Genomic DNA, 20,706 nt, shown 5'->3' on the forward strand with positions numbered 1-20,706 from the left:
TCACTTCAATTGTGAGTCCATAGGACAGGGTATGTCTTTGAATGCACTGCCAACCAATCAGCACACTATGTTCTTTGATTATAGTAATAACAATAAGAATAATAATAACAACAACAACAACAAACCAAACAGTTCATTTGCAAGGAGGAAATTCCACTGCATCCTGATTCCAGGACAATGCTACTGGACTTTCAAACACTCAGTGATTTTTATTAGTTAGATAACAGTCTCTAGACTATTAGAGGTGACAGATAAAATACTGAAAGATTTAAAACAATGCTGAATCAAGTAAGGCAGGACTGACTGAAGGAGCAAATAATATTCTGACTGAAGATAGTTAAAGAAAGGATATTTCTCCTCTAATAAACTTTGATACAATTGTTTCACTAACTATATGCCCTCCCCCTAACTCTCCTTAAAATGGAAGAAACATGATTTATATAGAATAGAAATTTAAAAAGACTGATCTGGAGTTGTAGTTTTGTATTTTCAGATATATGTGTATATATGCACATACAATGAACAGATATGCACACAAATATACACATATAAATTCATGTATAAGTATGTGCATATATTTTCAAATTATTCTAATATTTTCATCAGATATTCATAAAAAGTATACATTGGTATTAATTAGCCTATTTGATAAAAAAAATCTTTGTAGTTTGAAAGGTTTTAATACTCTGGACAATGGAGAAATCATTCTTAGTTTTTGGATGGCATAATATTGTCTAAGGAATTATATATTAAGTTATTCTTCAGCAGCTTTATGTATTGTTCACAGCACAGCAAGACATGAAACCTTTTAATTTTTTTGAAAATGACAATTAAAAATGTACATTTAATAGGCTAATTAATGGACTCAGCAAAAGTTTAAATTAATAAATATTATATATTAGCAAGAATAATAGCACAATTTCTGTTTTTAATTATTCCATTGAAATTTTTAAAGTACAGTTAAATGTTTTAAAGTATAAAATTATAATTATTACATACAACTATGACTTAACTATCCTTTCTGTGCAAACAATAAATCTGACCTTTGAATAGCAATGTCAAAATTAGGTATATTAATATTTAATTTTTGATTATAAAGATCTAGTTAGAACCAAAGCTAGTTTTATGCTGCATGTCAACTGAAAAGATTTCCTATATAAATTTACTAAAAAAAATATTCCTGGAAAATTTTAGCCATATGTAAGAGAGTGCATGATTTTTTCATTCTTTTAACAGCAATTTGTACAAGAAAATATTGCTATTTCAAATTATTGTTTTTAATTTACTAAAGTAAGTAGTGATTGTATTGGAACATGCTTTTTAAAAATTTAATCTATTATAAATATTTGTAAAAAATTATTTTTTTCACTTTTTTGGAAGTATATTCTCTTTGTTATACAGTCTGAGCAAAAACTCTGGAGGGATTTATGCAGATCCATTAGTACTGTCAATCACTTACTCATCACATTATTTCAATGCCCATCTCCTACATTAACTTCAAGAGATGAATGATTTCATCAATGTAAATGCTATGCCCAACCAATATTTCATAACCTCACTATGCTTTAAACATAATGTTAAAATAACAAGATATTGCAACCTAAAATATTCAACATCACTTAACATTCATGTCAATTGTTAATAACACCACCTAAATATAATTAATTCTAATTCAGGTGGCATTTAGAGAGCCTGTCTCCTTCACCAAAAGTTGTCAGATCTTAATGGAATCTACTAGCATATGTGATCTTCTGGCATAATATCCAGGTTTAGGTACCAGTCCATCATGAAGCAGTAGAGTAGAATTTTAGGGAACAGTATGATCATCCTTATTAATAGGATAATAGTGTCATAGATTTAAAGCTAAATCCTCATACAACTCCATCAATTTGTACATAAAGAAACTGAGGCCTGGGGAGGTTGTGCTAAATTATGTAGTTAGTAAATTTCTCAGATTCAATTTGAAATTGAATTGTCTGACTCCAGCTGCCATATTTTCTATATTGCATCACAATGACATTCAAATTCAGTAATACAAATGCAGCGTAAAAATATGACTGATGGTGGTTTGGCCATGCCACTTTATTATGAGAATAACTTTGTATTGTTTGAGAGGCATTATGGCATGATAAATAGAAGGATAGTCTTATAGTTGGGAAGGTATAGATTTAAGTCTAGTATCTGATATTTTTAATAATATTTATATTTATAATCATTGTAAGTTGTTAATCATTCAGTGTCAACCAGGTAACTATCTAAGTTGGGAAGTTACAGGAGAGTAATGGAGAAATGGTCCATACTAGAAGTTCCGTACTCTGATAAAGCCATAGATTTAAAAATTCAATATGATATTGATACCTAAACCAAGAGGAGTAAAAACAAAGAAAATTATAGACCAATTTCAATAATGAATATAGATGAAAAATCCTAAATATAATACTAGCTAAAAGATTACAACAACATATAACAAAGATTACGCATTATAACCAAATAGCATTTATAAAAGCAATTGAGAAATCATATAACATAGAAAACTATTACTATAAATGTTTATAATTGTTTACATCAATAACAAAAGTAAAAAAGTTTATATCAATAGATGCAGAAAAAGCTTTTGATAATGTATGACACTAATTTTGTCAAGCATAAAAATGCCTGAAAGCATAAATGGATTTTTCCTTAAAGTGATAAAAAGCATTTACCTAAACCATCAGCAAATATCATTTGTTATGGGGATAACAAAGAAAACTTCTAAATAAGATCAAACAATTTTTCTTTTCAAACAACTTTATTTTAATGAAGTCTATATCTATTATGTGACTTGAGATTTTATCCATGTTCTTAGAGATCAGTGATTTTGCTTAAGCTAATAACCTCTTCAAGAGTAGATACTTAGGTAGTATTGTATTGTTCCTAGCACAGAAAATGGTATAAAATGAAATTTAATATACAGGTGATAATTATGACTTTTCTTTCATTGGAATGTAATTTCCTTCAAGGTAGAAATTACATTTTTTTTCTGCTTACCTTTGTGCCTCACACAAAGTAAGTGACTTAATAAATAAATGTTTATTTAACTTTACATTACTGACTACAGATGTGACTGCACACATTTAAATAAAAGTAACTACATTTGTCATAAAGTGGAGGAAAGTTATATTTAATTAATTTAAGAAGAAAAAATCTTTGGCTAACCAACAATAATACAGTAATTTTTTAGCTCTCAGCATTGCTAAATTGGTTCCTATTATATATCCTCATTTAGAAGTCACAAATATATCATCCCTTAGACTAGTATAAATATTCATAATACCATTTACATATATTCATAGAATTGTTCAAGTTTAATGATTATTTACTGACTAGATCTTAGTGAAGAAAATACATAAGTTTATTATCATCCTTCATGTTTTGAAGATTATTTCTAAAGAGTACAGTTGATAAAATTGTTTAAGAAAAGACATTCATTGCTTTACATGTTGTCATTTTTAGATAGGGCTGTTTGTAAAAATAATGATTAACTGATTCTTAAATGTCAGCATTTCAAGGTATGCAATGCCCTTGTGATACTATCTGAAATATTGGTGCACCAAAATTTTAACAATTAAAAAGGAGATACTATAATTTTTATAAAAAAAACAATTCCATTTCAATATGAGCAGAAAGGACAATGATCAGTGCTGGAAGGGATGTGGGAAATCTGGGACACTAATACATTTGGTGGTAGAGCTGTGAACTCATCTAATCTTTCTGGATAGCAATTTGGAATTATTCCCAAAGGGCAACAATAGCACTATTGGGTCTATACCCTGAAGAGATTATAAAAAAGGATAAAAACATTACTTATACAAAAATATTCATAGTAGCTCTCTATGTGGTGGCAAAGAATTGGAAACTAAGTGAATGTCCTTCAATTGGGGAATGGCTTAACAAACCAGAAAGGATGGGAATTCAGGGAAACTTGTAAGTATTTGCATGAACTGATGCTTAGCGAGATGAACAGAACCAGAAAAATAAAATATAAGACTATTACATTCAATTTAGAAAAAAAAACTGTTATCTTATAATGTAATTTTGCTATCTCTTATTTTATTTTTCTTCCTTAAGGCTATGATTTCACTCTCATCACATTCAACTTAGATCAATGTATATGATGGAAACAATATAAAGACTAATAGACTTGCCTTCTATGGGGGGTAGGGGGAGGGAAGCAAGAATAGGGGAAAAATTGTAAAACTCAAAATAAATAAAATCTTTCTTCAAAAAAAATGTAATGCCATTTAATCTTATTCTTTGGTATCCAGAATGTAAATGTGTACTTTATTTTACTCAGGGTTTTTTTTTTTTTTTAGGTCTTTGCAAGGCAATGGGGTTAAGTGGCTTGCCCAAGGTGACACAATTAGGTAATTATTAAGTGTCTGAGGCTGGATTTGAACCCAGGTACTCCTGACTCCAGGGCCGATGCTCTATCCACTGCACCACCTAGCCATCCCCTTACTCAGGTTTGTTTCTAAAAGTTTTCTGTAAATGTTATTTTATTAAGTGGAACATATTTTCAGCAATTCAAGATAAATTACTATTTAATGAAAATGGTTTGTAGTTCTTTGGAAATCTAGATGTTTTTATGTAGAGTTTATAGTACAGATGCATATTTAAAGGAAGAATGTTAATGTTTCTTACTATTAAAATTTTTCTGTTTTGAAGTTGGTGTTATTTTTGACATTCGTTTGGGAGTTTCAGGAATGGATGAAGAGGGTGACATGACTATTGAATTAAAACTGGATATCCTTAGTGCAGTCATGCCAGCAGAACTAAACTTAACCATGATGTTGAAATAGAGAAGGTATACTTTGACAACTAAGTAGTTTTGTAGATAGAGGACAGAGTCTGGATTTAGAAAGATCTGAATTCAAAACCAGACACTTGCTAGCTATGTGACCCTGAGCAAGTCACTTAAAACTTGGTTTCTCTTAGTTTTTTCAGCTGTGTAATGTGTAAGACATCAGGCTTTTTGTGAAGATTAAATGAGTTATTTGTAAAAAGCTTAGCATAGTTCCTACCATATTGTAAACATCATGCAAATTCTTATTCCTTTCCTCTTCCTTTGAATAGAGTGATATATTTGTACCTGTTTGATTGATATAAGAGTATCCCTATGCAGAAAGAGAAATTCAGTCAAATGGTTGCCTAGAATATTCAAGCACTGTAATCAAGAGAAGACCACCTATATCCTATTATATTAAATCTTTTCCTCTCTTCTTTCCTATTTTTTAGGGTATTTCTGTAAGACATTGCTGTCCTACAGAAGAAATATTATATAATTGTAATAATAAATAGTATAAATATAACAATAAAAAGTTATACAATAAATATAATCTAAAAGAGGTAAACACTTGGAAAGTAATAGTAACTCCGAGATCACTGAGGCACCTTGTTGTCACAGTAAATAAAGGGCAAAATCTGGAGTCTGGAAAACTTATCTTCCTGATATCAAATCTGGTCTCACACAGGTAGGGAAGAACAAGTTCTTTCTAATAAAATACAAGTAGCCCATCAACAGTATGCCTCTTCACCAGTTGGTTAAATGACAAAAACAGTTATACAATATTTTCATGTTATTGAAATACTATAGTTGAGTCTTTCTGTACTATTTTTCATTTCCCAAAATAGGCTTATCTAGCTTCTTTCACAATAATTGATTAGAGGCAGAATAGAATATGCAGGTATTTCAGTGCCATTCAATGACTATGCTCCCATTATAACAATTTGATTGAGCCACATTGAGGCACATGACTTGCCTAAGACCATAGAAAAATAGGAGTCAAAAGTAATAGTTGCATGTAGATCTCTCCAGACCCAAAGCTTTTTATCTGCTATACTTCAAAGTGATATTTACATTTACTTTATAAAATTATTTTATTGTACAGAACTGTGATTTCATTGTTGTATAGTGAAGAAACACATGTCAATAGACATTGTTATTTTAATGTCAAGGATAATTATTATTTGACCTACAACCTTAGAAAGTATTCTGGGTTTACTTGGGTTTATATGACTCTTCATGAATTATTTAAGTAGCATGCATCAAAAGCCAAGATAAATCTAGGTCAAACTGATTCCAAGCTGTTTTGCTATAGGCTTTGCAATGCTTTCTACTATTTATTTTTCATCATATAGTTATAGTATTATTTTCTTCCTGTTGACTAGTTCTTTAAGTCAAGAACTATAATTCTTTTAGCACAACTATTTTTTGGACTTAGCATTTTGATACATTTATATTACAATTTAATATTTTTGATACCACAATGTCACGGCATAAATCACTATAGTTAAGTGATCATTAATTAAAAGAAAGAGAAATTTTTAAAATGAGATGAGATAGTAGAAATAATTATTTATATCATTTAATATTCAAATAAAACATGTCTGATTTTGTTTAAGGTGGGGGAAGTTCAGGCAGAAAAATACATTCGCAAAAGGCTTCCACTTTTTCTATCTTAAACCTTCACATTTTATAGCATCTGAGTACCACAATATTATAAAATGAAGGAACTTTGGAGAGTATTTAGTATAATTCCCCCAATTTAAAAAAGGGTAATTAAACATTAGAGATGTAAAGTGATTTGTCAAGGGTCACGGAGAAGAAGATGGGGCAAAAATAAGTCTAAATTTTCTTAAGACAAATTCAGTATTTTTTTTTAAACTTCTATAGGTACCAATATTCTAGCTACTACCATACTGGGTCACCAATGCCCACCCAAAACTTATGTTGGCTTCTATTCAGCTGAACCCCTTTTCCTCTAGTTTCAATCAAGATGAGGTAAACTGGTTTACAAGAAACATTTCAAGGAATTAAATGGAAAAAACTAGGCAAGAAAATTACAATAAGCAATAAGCAGGAATCTTTGTGTATGAATTATAGAATTAAAAGTGAACTGATTGCCAGTGTACTTTCTTGGAAAATGTATTGTTCTGTTTTTCTGGTCTAAACTCTTGATAAAAAGACTGATCTCTAAAGTTCAGATTCTTCACTTCTTCTTTTAGACAGATAATTGAATTTGTCTTTCTAGTATTCATGAGGTCTTGATATATTCTGCTAATAATTTTAGGTACCTAAAACTGACATCATCCCACCACAGATGGGTTAGACTTCTTTTTAAAAATCGATGCTTCATTTTTCCAAATACATGTTATGCAAGTTTTTCAACATTCATCCATATTCATATGTATATTTTTAAGTTTCAAAATTTCCTTCCCCCTCTCTTCCGACCCCCCCCTTTCTCAGAAACAGTCAGGTTAATATTGTATGAACACATTTATGTTAAGCATGTTTACAGGTTAATCATTTTCAACATGAGGAATTAAGATTAAACGAAAGAAATACATACTAGATTTTTTAAAAAGTGAATGTACTGTTCATCAGATTCTGAAGGGCTTTTTGTTTTGTTTTGTTTTATTTTGTTTTTCTTCCTCTGGATGGAAATAACATTGTCCATAGCCAGTCCAATATGGTTATGCTAGCTCTCTGAATTGTTGTAAGAAGCTGCTTCCATCAAGGTTATCATCTCACAGTGTTGTTGTTAATGTGTACATTATTTTCTTGGTTCTGCTCCCTTCCCTCAGCATCAGATGCTGTAATCATTCCTTGCCTCTCCGTAGTCCCACCATTTATGGTTTCTTATAGAACAATAGTATTCCATAATATTCATCCCATAATTATTTAACAATTCCCCAATTAATAGGCATTCCCTAAATTTTTAATTATTTGTCACTAAAAAAAGATCTGCTACAAATACTTTGAAATATGTGGGACTTTTCCTATTGGCAAGATTTCTTTCTATAGTCCATGCCTTAAACCCAAATTGCTATGCTCTCACCAACTGGTTAACCAAGGATCCCAGGTAAAGTCTCAGAATGAGAGTAAATAGCAATTGTTCCTATTTTTGCCAGAAACCCTGAGGTACTTCCCCTCCTACATAACTTCAGTTTTAAAATTTTTGTCTAGGTAAAAGAGGTCATTCTTTGAATCATTTTTACCAAATTTAATCACTAAATATTCATTATTTATTTCAGACAATGTGAAAAATAGGAAAGTCTTTAGCTTAAAAAAAGAAGGCCTCTTAATTCATCCAGGACCTTTATGATGCATATCTTTGTCCCTAGATAGAAATAACTCTGGAGGAGACAGTGATCAGGCTGGCAACATTACACAGTCTTTCCTCATTTATATACAGTTTACTTGCAAGACATGACATCTCCTTTCTGATTCCAGGGGTCCTCTTTGGGAATTAAGGACAAACAACAAAAGTCCTACTAAGTTCTTATTCTTACTCACAAGATGCACTGAACTACGTTTTTTTTTGTTCAAAGCTATTATCTTTACTGAGAGTGTTCTTATTTCTTCAGTGAAACTATCCCACATCAAATGAAAAGTAATTAGTTACTGGTGCTTTTTGCTAAATTTATTGAAATGATTATCTATTATGGATTTTGAAGAAATCATTTTCGCTTCTGCATTTCAATTTTCTTACCTGAAAAATGAGAACAGTGATAGCCATACTATCTATCTTGTAGACAGCTGGGTAGTGCAGTATATAGAGTACCAACCCAGAGTCAGGAAGGTATGAGTTCAGAAGAGACCTCAAGCATTTGACACAAACTTTGTGACCTTGAACACAACACTCGACTGATTGTCTCACATTCAGGACCATATCCAGTTGTCTTCATCATATCTTAACACTGGATTCAGATAGCTCCAGAAGACAAAGTAAGATTGAGAACATAGTAAAGGATCCCCTTATGTAAATCCAATTCATATGCATATTATGGCAATACTTCCTTGATTTCATGGACTTCTTTGAGAATGAAGAACAAACAACATCATCATATGGATAAGAAAGGAAATAAATGCTAACAACTTAAAGTTCTATAATTTTTTCAGAAGTAGGTTAACTTTAATAGTATTGTTCCACTCTATTTGTGTGAAGTAGGCAATACAGTATTATCTTTTTTTTACAGATGAATAAACAAATTCTGGAAAGTTGGAAGCTATTTAGGGTTGTGTCACTGATACTATTATTATGTGAACTGAGAATTAGTTGTAAAAGCAGACTGGAGAATCATCTTTGTCTTTGTCCATACTGTTATTTTTTTATCATTTTAAATAATTCAGACAAAGTGCATAGCATCTTCTTGTGAAATTTTCTAATGCTATAAATCTAGGATAAATAATAGATAGTTGATAAGAAAGTTATAATCTGAAAGTCTCTAAATGATAGATATGACTTAACAAAATAAAATTTCACAGTAATAAATGGGAAATTCCATTAATTAGGTTTGAACAATCACATATAGGAATACAGGATGAGAAGAAGAAAACCAGACCTCAGTTCATATGAAAATGCCTTGGGGACATTGGTTCAAGATTTATAATTCAATCTTAGATTTAATTACTAAAAGTATTGTGAGGACAGCTAGGTGGTACAGGGAATAGAGCATCGGCCCTGGAATCAGGAGGACCTGAGTTCAAATCTGCCCTCAGACACTTAATAATTATTTAGCTGTGTGGCCTTGGGCAAGTCACTTAACCCTATTGCCTTGCAAAAACCTAAAACAAAACAAAACAAAAAGTATTGTGCAGAATGAAACAGGTAGTAGTTACATGTTATTATATATATGTATATATACACACATATATATATATACATATATATATACATATATGTATATTTTCAGACCGCATTACAAAACTGTGTTCAATGTAGAGCATTGTGTATTAGGAGATACTGAAAAACTGAAGCAAGTCTAGCTAAGGGCAGCCATGATAGTTTGAATATTGAAAACCATCCAATGAGAAGATCAGGTGAAAGAACTGTGAAAATTTAGCTTAAATAAAAGTTGATTTCAATTTAATAATTTGCTGTATTCCTTAATCAAATGTGATTTGAGACATCAAACAAAATGGCTGAATAGAAGGAAGCAAAGAAAGGCAAGTTTTTCAAAATCTATATCAAAAAAGATCTTGGACAAGAGCCTGGTAGAATAGTTATCAGCTTTTTAAAGAGTAAATACAGTTAGTTATCTTTGTAGCATAAGGTCACACATTTTACACACAGGCAGATACCTAGGGCAAGAGCTGTGGGCCATTATTAGTGGATTAGGATCACAGAGTCAGAATAGGGTCACAGCATTATTTATCATTTTTGAATCAAGTTTAGTCTTAGCAATTTATACTTAGATCATAGGCACAGAGACAAAGACACAGATTCTTTAACAACTAAGAGAGATTATTGTTATCTGACATCAGCATCTGAAAGAAGAACAGAGTAGCATCTATGCCCCTTTGGCCCTTAAGATCTGGGCATCATCTCCCCTAACAATGATTATTTTTAATGCAGAATTGTGTGCAAGGTAAAATATGAAATGACTGAGAAAAGAAAGTTTTGATCTTCTGATCATATTGAATGATTAATTGGTAGTTTCCAGTTATCTAACAAAGTGGGACCAAAGTTTTTTAGTTTAGGCCTGGACCTCCAATACAAACAATACAACATTGGATAATCTGATTTCTAATTGGGTGAAAATTAGGGACAATTCAAATTCTGAAGGGATAGGTATAATACCTTGAATTCAGAAAACATGGCCAAGCATCTATAAACAATCAAAGGAAAATGGAAAAAAAATTGATTGATCAGTAGAGGACAGATATTTTAATTGATATTTTATTTTTCCAAATACATGTTATGAAAATCTTTAACATTAATCATATGTACATGTATGTTTTTAAGTTAGAAAATTTCCTTCTACCCTCCCTTCCCACCTCCCTCCCCTCAGTTGTGAACAGTTAGGTTAATATTGTGCATAATCATTTATGTCATTTCAGCATGGGGAATTAGCATTAAGGGAGATAGATAGGAAATTTTTTTTTAAAAAGTGAAGGTAATGTTCATCAGATTCTGAAGGGCTTTTTGCTTTGTTTTGTTTTATTCTGTATTGTTTGTCTTCCTCTGGCTGGGGATAGCATCTTCCATGGCTGGTCTAATAGGGTTGTCCTAGTTCTCTTTACTGCTGAGAGGAACTGTATCCATCAGGATTGATCATCTCACAATGTTGTTGTTAATGTGTGCATTATTCTCTTGGCTACAGTTTTCTGATAAGACAAATAGGTTGTTTGAGATATACAACTGTGATAAAATCCATTGCATCAATCTTTGGTTATGATTTCTGGTCAGTATAGCCTGGGTCCACAGTTAAGGATCTCTAAGCAGCAAGTAGAAGTGATCCAGCCTCACAGCCAAGCAGGCCTAAATTCAAGCACTGTAATTAAGTTTTCTCCTAATTCATACAATTGAATAAAGTTTTCTCAGAGTATAGAAGTTGAACTAGAACTAGAATACAATGGAATAGAAATAGAACTAGAATTGTCACAAGATGGAGTCAGTGTGATTTGCAAGTCTCACAACAACCAATTGCTTTCCTAATCCCTTGAATTTCCTCAGACATATCTTAGAGTAAGTAGAGTACATTGGTCAAATAATAGTAAAACACACATAAGCATACAAACACACACACACACACACACACACACACACACACACACACGCAATTTGGTGGACTAGTACAATCAACTGAACAAGGAGACAATAGAAAACATAAAAGGAGAAAGTAGGGAATAAGTTCCAAGTGAGATTAAGCAATAGATTAGACAAAAGCAAAACAAATCCTAAAAACAAATGAAGGGATATCAGGTTTTAAAAGCAAACAAATAGGAAGAACTGTTCATAAAGAGTGAGCAAAAATTGGGGTGGCTAGGTGGTACAGTGGATAAAGCACTGGCTGTGGAGTCAGGAGTACCTCGGTTCAAATCCGGTCTCAGACACTTAGTAATTACCTAGCCGTGTGGCCTTGGCCAAGCCACTTTAACCCCATTTGCCTTACAAAAAAAAAAAAACCCTAAAAAAAAGAGGGAGCAAAAATAAAGAGAAATACAAGTATGACAAAAAAGAATAGACAGAAGCATATAATTGACTAAAAGAACTATGAAGATGAAGAGGATAAACTAAACTATAATCCTGAAAAGAACAGTATAAAAGATTGGAAAGAAGAATCTAAAGTGATGTCATTTACAAGAAACACATCTAAAAGAAAGACACAGTTAAGAAGGAGTTAGGATAAAATAATATATCTTAGCTAACTTTAAAAAAAACAGAGGAAGCAATCATAATTTTAGGCAAAGAAAAAATAGATTGCTTTTTAAAACTTAAAAATGGTTTAAGAAAATGTACCATGACTTATAAATGGATATCAGTGCTTAACATCCACATATTTATATATGTACATATACACATATGTATGACAAAGTATCTCAAAAAGTAAAGAAAGAAGTTAAACATATTTTGGAAAGATATAAACAGTAAAACATTTAATAGTTAATAAAATTAATAATGTACCCTCTTTCAGATCTAGATAAATATAAAATGAACAAGAAAGAAGTGATAAACATAATTTTAGAAAATAGATATGATAGTCTCTGGTGATTATTAAATCAATTTGGGAGTGCATGTATTATTTAGTTTTAATGTTTTGGTTTTGCAATTTTTAGTATGCATGTTTTGCAGTTTCATAGCATGCATTTCAATTTGGTTGGTCCAAGAAGAATCAATCAATCCATCAATAGTATTTTACTTTTCAAAGTCTGGCATTATGACATAGGAAAGGATATATATATATATATATATATATATATATTAATTAAGATTAATTAATTAAGTGATGTTAATATATATGAATATATATTAATATTGTAAGTCATCAAACTAATAAAAATATCAGAAGTAGATTTTAATTTTAAGATGTTTTAAAAAGAAAATAAATGTAAAAGAGGTATTAAATTCTATGTATGAATGCATACAAATATTCATTTTTGTCATAGAATACAATCTAAAATAAAGTATTTAGGCCTAAGAATAATAAGACAACAGGTGTTGAGAGAAAATTGATGCTAAGATGATTTTGTATATATAAATACAAACAAATATATGTATTCATAATTGAGAGGAAAAGAATCCAATTTTGTTGCAATTAAGTTCCTTGATAATTTTTAAATATAGATAATTTATTTGAATGGTTGAAAATGACTTTTTAGCTTAATATCATTTATTAAACAATGAACAAGATAATTCCATTGTTTTTTTTTTGTTATTCCATGTCAGTTGTGGTACAAATGCAATTAATGTAGCATTACATACATACTGTATATAATTTCAATTGCTTTCATTTTAAAAATTCAGGCTTCTTTCCAAGTTTTGATTTCTCAATATTACCATTAGGTAAGAGTGGAAAAATGTTGAATGAAAGAGACCACATATACAAAACTGGACCTAGAAAACATGATAAAGTGGATAAATCTCTTCTTCCTTTTTCTATCCTTTATTTATAAATACCCTCTTTTCTTTTTCAACTATGTTAATATTACCATAAATTTTAATAAGCTAATTCACAATATAATGGTTGGTATTTAAGGAGTTCATTCTCTCAAGAATATTTGTTTTTGAAACATATAATAAAAAGGAAGACAAAAGACCAACTGACACTTTTATGCGGCAGGATTAATCCGAATTCTAATTTTCGACCTCCACCCTATTCACTATGTGTTTTTACTTTTCTTATTACATACTATGTATGGTCCATTCTCTCATCTTGACCTCATAAGTTCTGTTAAAGTCCGGAATAATAATTATTTGCTTAGCTGTGACTTTTTCAATCACTAATCTCTAGTTTCTGATTTCTCCTTGTTTTCTGGCCATCAGGTTTCTCCTTTATATCTGGATTTAATGCTCATTATTCATGTATTATGTCCCTAGCTTTGATCTTTTTCCTACTTGCGCTAGAAAGATTCTTTTGATTTTAACCTGGTGGTGACATTCTGCCATGTAACACTAAATTTTTTCAAAAGTACCTAGGTTTGAGTCCTACACTTGCTATTTTGTGACATTTGGAAAATCATTCCATCTCTCAAGGTTCTGGTTCTTCATCTGTAAAATGGACTAAATTGGACTAAAGGGTCTCTAAATTTCTATTGAGCTCAAAATCTTATATCTTATGATATAAGAGCTTCTTTTATCAAGTGACTGTGACGTATATGGAAATGTAGTGCAAAGTGAATGGCTTTGAAACTACAGTCAGTTATTGGTATGCATAGTATAATTTCATTTGCTTTGGATTCTTCATTTTGTTTTCCCTATTATTTTTTTAAAATATATGCCATTTTCTCACATATATTCATATACTTCATATAAGTAAATCATAAAGTGGAAGAAAAAATCACTGACAGAAAGTTTGACTTAATCATTCCTTTTGGTAATGCTAATTGAATATACTTGATTTTGCCTTTGATTGGCTTCTTCCTTTCATTAAAATCCTACTGGAACTGCATATTATTAATAATATTTTTAAATTAACAAAATAAAATGGTGATTATATACACCTTTCTCCTTAGTCTATTAGTAGAAAATAGGAAAATGTCAATAATGTCTTTTATTTCTTGGATGGTGTGAGACATGGGCTTCTTCAATATGTATAGTCATCATTCATTGTGATGAGAAAGGCTAATAGATGAACCAATTGGTAAGGTTAATAATACTTCACAAAGATGAGATTCTTGAAGTTGAAACATGATTTCTTCACCAAAATTACAGAAAGACATATTAATCTCCCTAAAGTCAAATACAATCAACCAATAACTATGTTACAAGCATTGTGCTAGGCTGTTTAACATTTACTCATTTTTATTCTGAAATTGAATTTTTGCTAAAATTTTATCAAAAACACAAGAGGGTATGTGATCTCATTGCTTCACAAAATTCTTTTAGCAATGCAGCTCATGACTCATTTAGTTCATGTATGACAACCTCATACATTCCTTCCCAGTCCCAGTTTTGCCCCTTGACATCTGCCAATGTTCTAGAAGTCCTTGATTTCTCCTGATATTGGAAGGGCACTAATGAAACATTTTATCTAACTATAATTCTTCACTGCCACTATAAGAATACCTGAAATGGAGTCTGGCATGTTCATTCTGTCATACAGTTCTCTAAAGAAATGCTTATTCATATTTCTGAATAAATATATTTTAAATATAATATGTGATAAACACTGGGAATATACATAGAAAAGCTAGAAGTTTCCTGAACTCAAAGAAGCTTATATTCTAGGAAGAAAAAGACACATAAGAGTGTTCAGATGCATTGCAGACAGAAAAACACATTGGAACTTTGATGGAGTTGTCAAACAGATATATTAATTCCATGGATAAGGCTAACTGTTTGTACCAAATAATTAAGTGATGAGAACTTCTTTTCTAAATTTTCAGTAATTGTGGCTTCTGAGGAGATAGGGGCTGCAGTATTTGTAAATGTTAGTAAAATACATCTTAATATAATGAACATCTATCACAGAATTAAATTTCGGTCTTCTTGATTCTGGATTCCATGCTCTATCCACTATTTTATTGAGTTTTAGTGAGCAGAACAGAAGACAATGAATAAAAGAAATAATTTAATAAGTGTAAACATCTAAGGATCAACAATTCCATTTAGGTATTCTAGATATGGAGTAAAGGTGCAAAGTGAGCCAACTATGTTTGTATATGACCGATGAAAGAATCTAATTTTCTTGAGAATACAAATTTGTTAAAATGTTGTTAATATTGATTTTCTCCAGTAGAAGTGGGAAGAAGTTAGATGAAGAAAATGTTTGCTAGCAAAAAATAAAATTAAAGTGGGGAAAATACGTTTTTAAAAATGCAAAAGTAATGTATCTGAAAATGACGTCTTTTTTAATAAATAAAAACAATCACATTTGGATTTTATGATTTCTATGTCTTTCAGACAATTATTTAATAAGATTGTATTGTTAAAATATAATACTTCTGAAAGTCTACTCATTCCTTAATGCCTTTATTGAGGATGATCTTAATTTATATTAAGATGCCTCTAATAAATTTTTGTATTGACCAAAGAGTAGGCATATGAGTCAGTGGGTGCCTTTATTCTATTAGTTTCTTTTTGTACTATTAATTATTAAGTTAAATGAATTCTTGGATTTGATCATAAGAATTATACAGTATTCAGAGGATTTTTGTCTGAGCAGAGTATCCAAGTCAAGATGATACATCTACTGTTGTATAATTTGGAAAAGAGTGTGAACAAGGAATTTTAAAAAGATGATGTTTCAAAACAGATAAAGGCCAAAACTGGTGACAACCTGATAAGTCAAATTGATCATATCAGAGGTGATGCCTGAGAATGAAGAAAGAAAAAAAATCAGAATCACAAGACTTAAAAGGGAGGTTGGCAAGGAACAAGGTCCATGCCATAAAACTTCAGTTATATGATGTAACCAGAAAATAGGTTGATTCAAACAGGGGATGTGAATGTTATTTGTCACAAGAACTATAGGAAAACAGCATAGGAGAATGAATCCATGACCTTGTCTAGTCTCTGTTTGACCAAAACCTTGTTATCTCAGAAACTTGTATGGCTTCCTACATTAACTTCTGTGAACTCTACAGGAACCCAGCTCATATAAAAGAGATCTCTGCATTGCCCTTACCCTTATTAGTCCTGAGGTTTATGGACTAGAGGAAATTTATAGAGCAGATGAAAATTATATTTCTGTATATGTCACAAAAATATTAGGGTTTCTCAGATGTGTTTATATTCATAGAAGATAATGGCAAAGTAATGATGCAAAAGAACATGTAATCCAGAGTAGAAAGAAAAAATAAAGAAATATGAAGCAACTGTAAGTTAGATTTTCTTCCAAAGACTTTTAAGAACAGGGGTACAACAGTTCCTTTTTAAAGGAAGTATTTATATAAATCTGAAAGTTTTAGATGTGACATGGACAATACAGCATATAACAGGTGAAAAGGTTAAAGAATGTTATTTAAAAATCTTATACGAAAGCTGCTGGGATCTGATCCCCTAGCAGGGGCAGAAGACAATAAAGATAATCTATAAGAAACATAGAGATCTGAGGATTTCGGTTTCAGCAGATAACAGACAATGAGGATATTTCCATGACCTAAAGGGATTATACGGTGCTTGTTTTTCTTATAGATTAAATAGTTAAAATAAAGATGTAATGTAGCTTAATATCCATCTAAAGAAGTAAAAGGACTGGAGGCTTAGAAGGGCAAAAGGAGGATTCCTAGAATGAATGGAAGAAATGCTTCAGAATCAAAGGGAAATAATTTTAAAAATGTGATGAGAAATTCAACATAAAAATTAAAGCCATATAAAAGGACTTGTACAGGGTAAAACTGGTATCTCTGAGATATAAGTATCTCACAATGTATGGATGAATGATGATAATGATTTTGATGATGATGATATAAAGATAAAAACAGAAGAAAAGACACTTAATACTAAGCACTCAGGAGCTAAAGTTTGCTACTTACCCATGATGGGAAAATAATCATTATGTCTTCATTTTGACCATCCTCTTTTTCCTTCTTTGACCAAATTCAGACTCATCCCCTATGATTCTCCATTCTGAGAGTTGAGTTTTGGTCCTCCTCTTCCTTATCCTTCTCCTCTTTTTTCCTTTTCCTTTCCCTTCTTTTTTCCCCTTTCCTTTTTCTTCTCCTCCTTTTCCTCTTTCTCCTCACAGTAAGCGATTACTATGTACCAGGTACTATTTTAAGAATCGCACATAGAAAGAAAAACAAAAGCATGGTTTCTACACCAAGATTCTTAAAACACTTCTCTGTCACTTCTAAACCATTTTGCCACAGTCTCATCCCTCCCTCTCTCCTTTTTTACATCTCCTTTATCTGTTATGTTCCTATTAAAAATATAAATTACTTCAGGGCATGGTATGTCTTGCTCACTTCTTTTCATATTCTTAGTACTTAGTACTCTGAATGTTCTAGAGTACTTTTTTTGGCAAAAAGCATTTTTATTGTGACATCTGAATAAGTGTTGATTCCTCAGGACACACTCTTTGGCATCTTTTCCAACTTATTTATCAGCATGTTGCACTATGCCTTTCTCAGAAACATAGATACCATCCAAAAACTTTCTGATATCCTTGATTTTGACTGTAGTGGCCTGTTGGATCAGGGAAGCTGAGTTGGATACAATTTCAATGTCATTTCCTTCAAGAATCAACTCATCTTTCTGGGCTTGAGAAACTGCACAAACAACACCTAGTCTCATACGCACTCTTCAGATTTATTTGTCACCCAAGAAATTTCTGATTTCAACAAGTGAGCCATTCTCTTGAATGACAACATTGATGGGGAAGTGAGCATACACAGACCTCATCTTGTAACAAAAACCCTAACACCTTTGATCATGTTCTGCACATGACTACAGATTGTGTGTACAGGTGCAAGTTCTTTTCAATTTCCCCACCACTTGTCCACCCAGAGCCTTTTTTCTTCTTTCCAAGAAGACTGAGTTCCACATTGATATCATTGAAATCCCTGCTGAGGATTCCTCTGGGCCCCTTCACAATAACTGTCCGACCCTTCAGAGAAATGTCAACATTTTCTGGAATGTCCACAGTCTGGTTTTAGAATGGTCTTCATCCTGATCGTGAAGGGGCCAAAGAGCTCTAGAGTACATATTAACCATCTTTATATTAATTAAGATGTCATTAATTTGTTCATTTCGTCAGTACACAAGACTGTATTCTAAAATTTGAAATTCATATTCAGATATATGCAGACATTTTGTCTTCTCCCCTCTTAAAATACCTCTCTAGTTCTTTATTATTCCTCAAATATCTCCATAGTTGACATCTCAGAAATAAAGGTCCCATGGTACTTTGAGATGAGATTTATCTGTGTCATATGACCTTTACTCATTTGTAGGAATTAAACTTTACTATTATTTTCTCCTTAAATATCATGTGTTTTAAATTTCCTCTTAGCCAGATTTGTTCACCCCTCTAATGTGTGGATTTTTTCATTCACTCTTTAAGACACCTTTTTCTTGACTTTAGCCTTCCAAAACAAATATAGTAAAAAAAATATTGTATGTCTACCTAAAAAAAGTGAATGACAGGTTCATGACAATACAATTGGCACTTGCAGAAAAACAGTATCACCACCATCATCATTGCCTATGCTTCCACCATGATAAACTCATGAGGTTAAAGAAAAATTCCATGACAACTTGTAAAATCCTCTTCATCACTGTACAAAAAATACAACCTTATAATGCTGACAATTCTTAAGTAGGATCAGATATGGAAGGGAACTTTTGGGAGGAATAGAGTTGGAAAAAATGACAGTAATGGTATATATCATGACCTTTTCATCATCAACGCTGTCTTCAGTTTACCTAAATACCATACAATAAAACTGTCTGGATGCACCCTCCAAGCAAACACAGGCACTTAGTAGAAAATATGATAGCAGGAGAAAAGATGAAACCAATGTATGGACCAGAATGCTGGACTGATGATAAACTTAGGTTTTCCAAGATAAATATTCACATTCATTGAAATCAGAGGAACCAAGGGAAAAAGACTACCAGAAGAATTAATGCCAACAGATTAGAGAGCTTCTCAGAGCAGGAACAGTTTATTTCAAACTTGGAAGGAAAGTTAAACCAACACACTGTTGGCAAAAGTGAAGCAAAAAAGGAGTGATCAGTTTTCAGAAATTTGATGTATGTACAACACTGCATTTGCTCATCTGGGTCAGAATACTCATAAACATCTAGACTGATTTGATGAAAATAATGGGAAATTACAGAAGCTGCTAAATGAAAAATGAAAATTTCATAGGACTTACAAGCAGGATAGTATTCATCTAGTAGAAGGCTGTATTTAGTTCTATCAAAAGGAAAGTATAAGTTTAACAATAATATTATATGATTATCACCTATTATAGACTTAGCTTTTCTAAGCCATATGGTTATCAAAGACAATTCTAAAAGACAAGTGATGGAAAATAGCATCCACATCCAAAGAAGGAACTATGTAGACTGAATACAGAACAAAGTATACTATTTCCACTTTTTCAATATTGTGGTATGTTTTTTTTTCCTCATGGTTATTATCCTTTTTTCACTTGACTCTTCTTTGCTAACAAGACTAATATGGAACTATTTTTAATATGATCATGCATGTATAACCATAATCAGATCACTCCTTATATGGGAGGATTGAAAGGGAAGCAGAAAAATTTGTAACTCAAAATCTTACAAAAATGAATATTAGCTACATAGAAATGGAATTGGAAAAAATAAATATTAAAATATTTTAAAATAAAAATGATAAAAATAAAATGAAATTGAAAATAAAATAAAATACAGAGAGATACAGAATTATTAGCTCAGTAAGGAGGGAGATGAAGTTTATTTTTATACTGATAGTAACAATCTAAAGCACTTTTATGAAGTCATAAATGGTTAATTGGTTCTTGACCTTTGTTATTGAATAAAACAAAAATGACATCACAATATTAGAGCCTAGCTAAAGTATGTCTGATTCTGTGGCTACTCAGACCAATAAGAGTTCACAATGCATTACCACAAGTCAGGAACACACAGTTTTAGTGAACACCAGGATGATTATTCTAAACATATGTTATCTCACATTTCATTTCAGTTGCTTCAATTCTACCATGGTCATAAAGTACAGCATCCTCTTTGATCAACCGTTCTGGGTGGTCCTGTACCATCATCTCCA

The 20,706-nt window shown here is 31.4% G+C and overlaps 1 pseudogene; it reads right to left on the bottom strand.

Annotated features, from left to right (window-relative positions):
* Window positions 1-18,023: 18,023 nt before the first annotated feature.
* On the bottom strand, window positions 18,024-18,595 carry LOC141491860 (large ribosomal subunit protein uL6-like; annotated as a pseudogene).
* Window positions 18,596-20,706: the final 2,111 nt, after the last annotated feature.

This window comes from Macrotis lagotis, chromosome 6 (genome assembly GCF_037893015.1).
Source record: "Macrotis lagotis isolate mMagLag1 chromosome 6, bilby.v1.9.chrom.fasta, whole genome shotgun sequence".
NCBI lineage: Eukaryota > Metazoa > Chordata > Mammalia > Peramelemorphia > Peramelidae > Macrotis > Macrotis lagotis.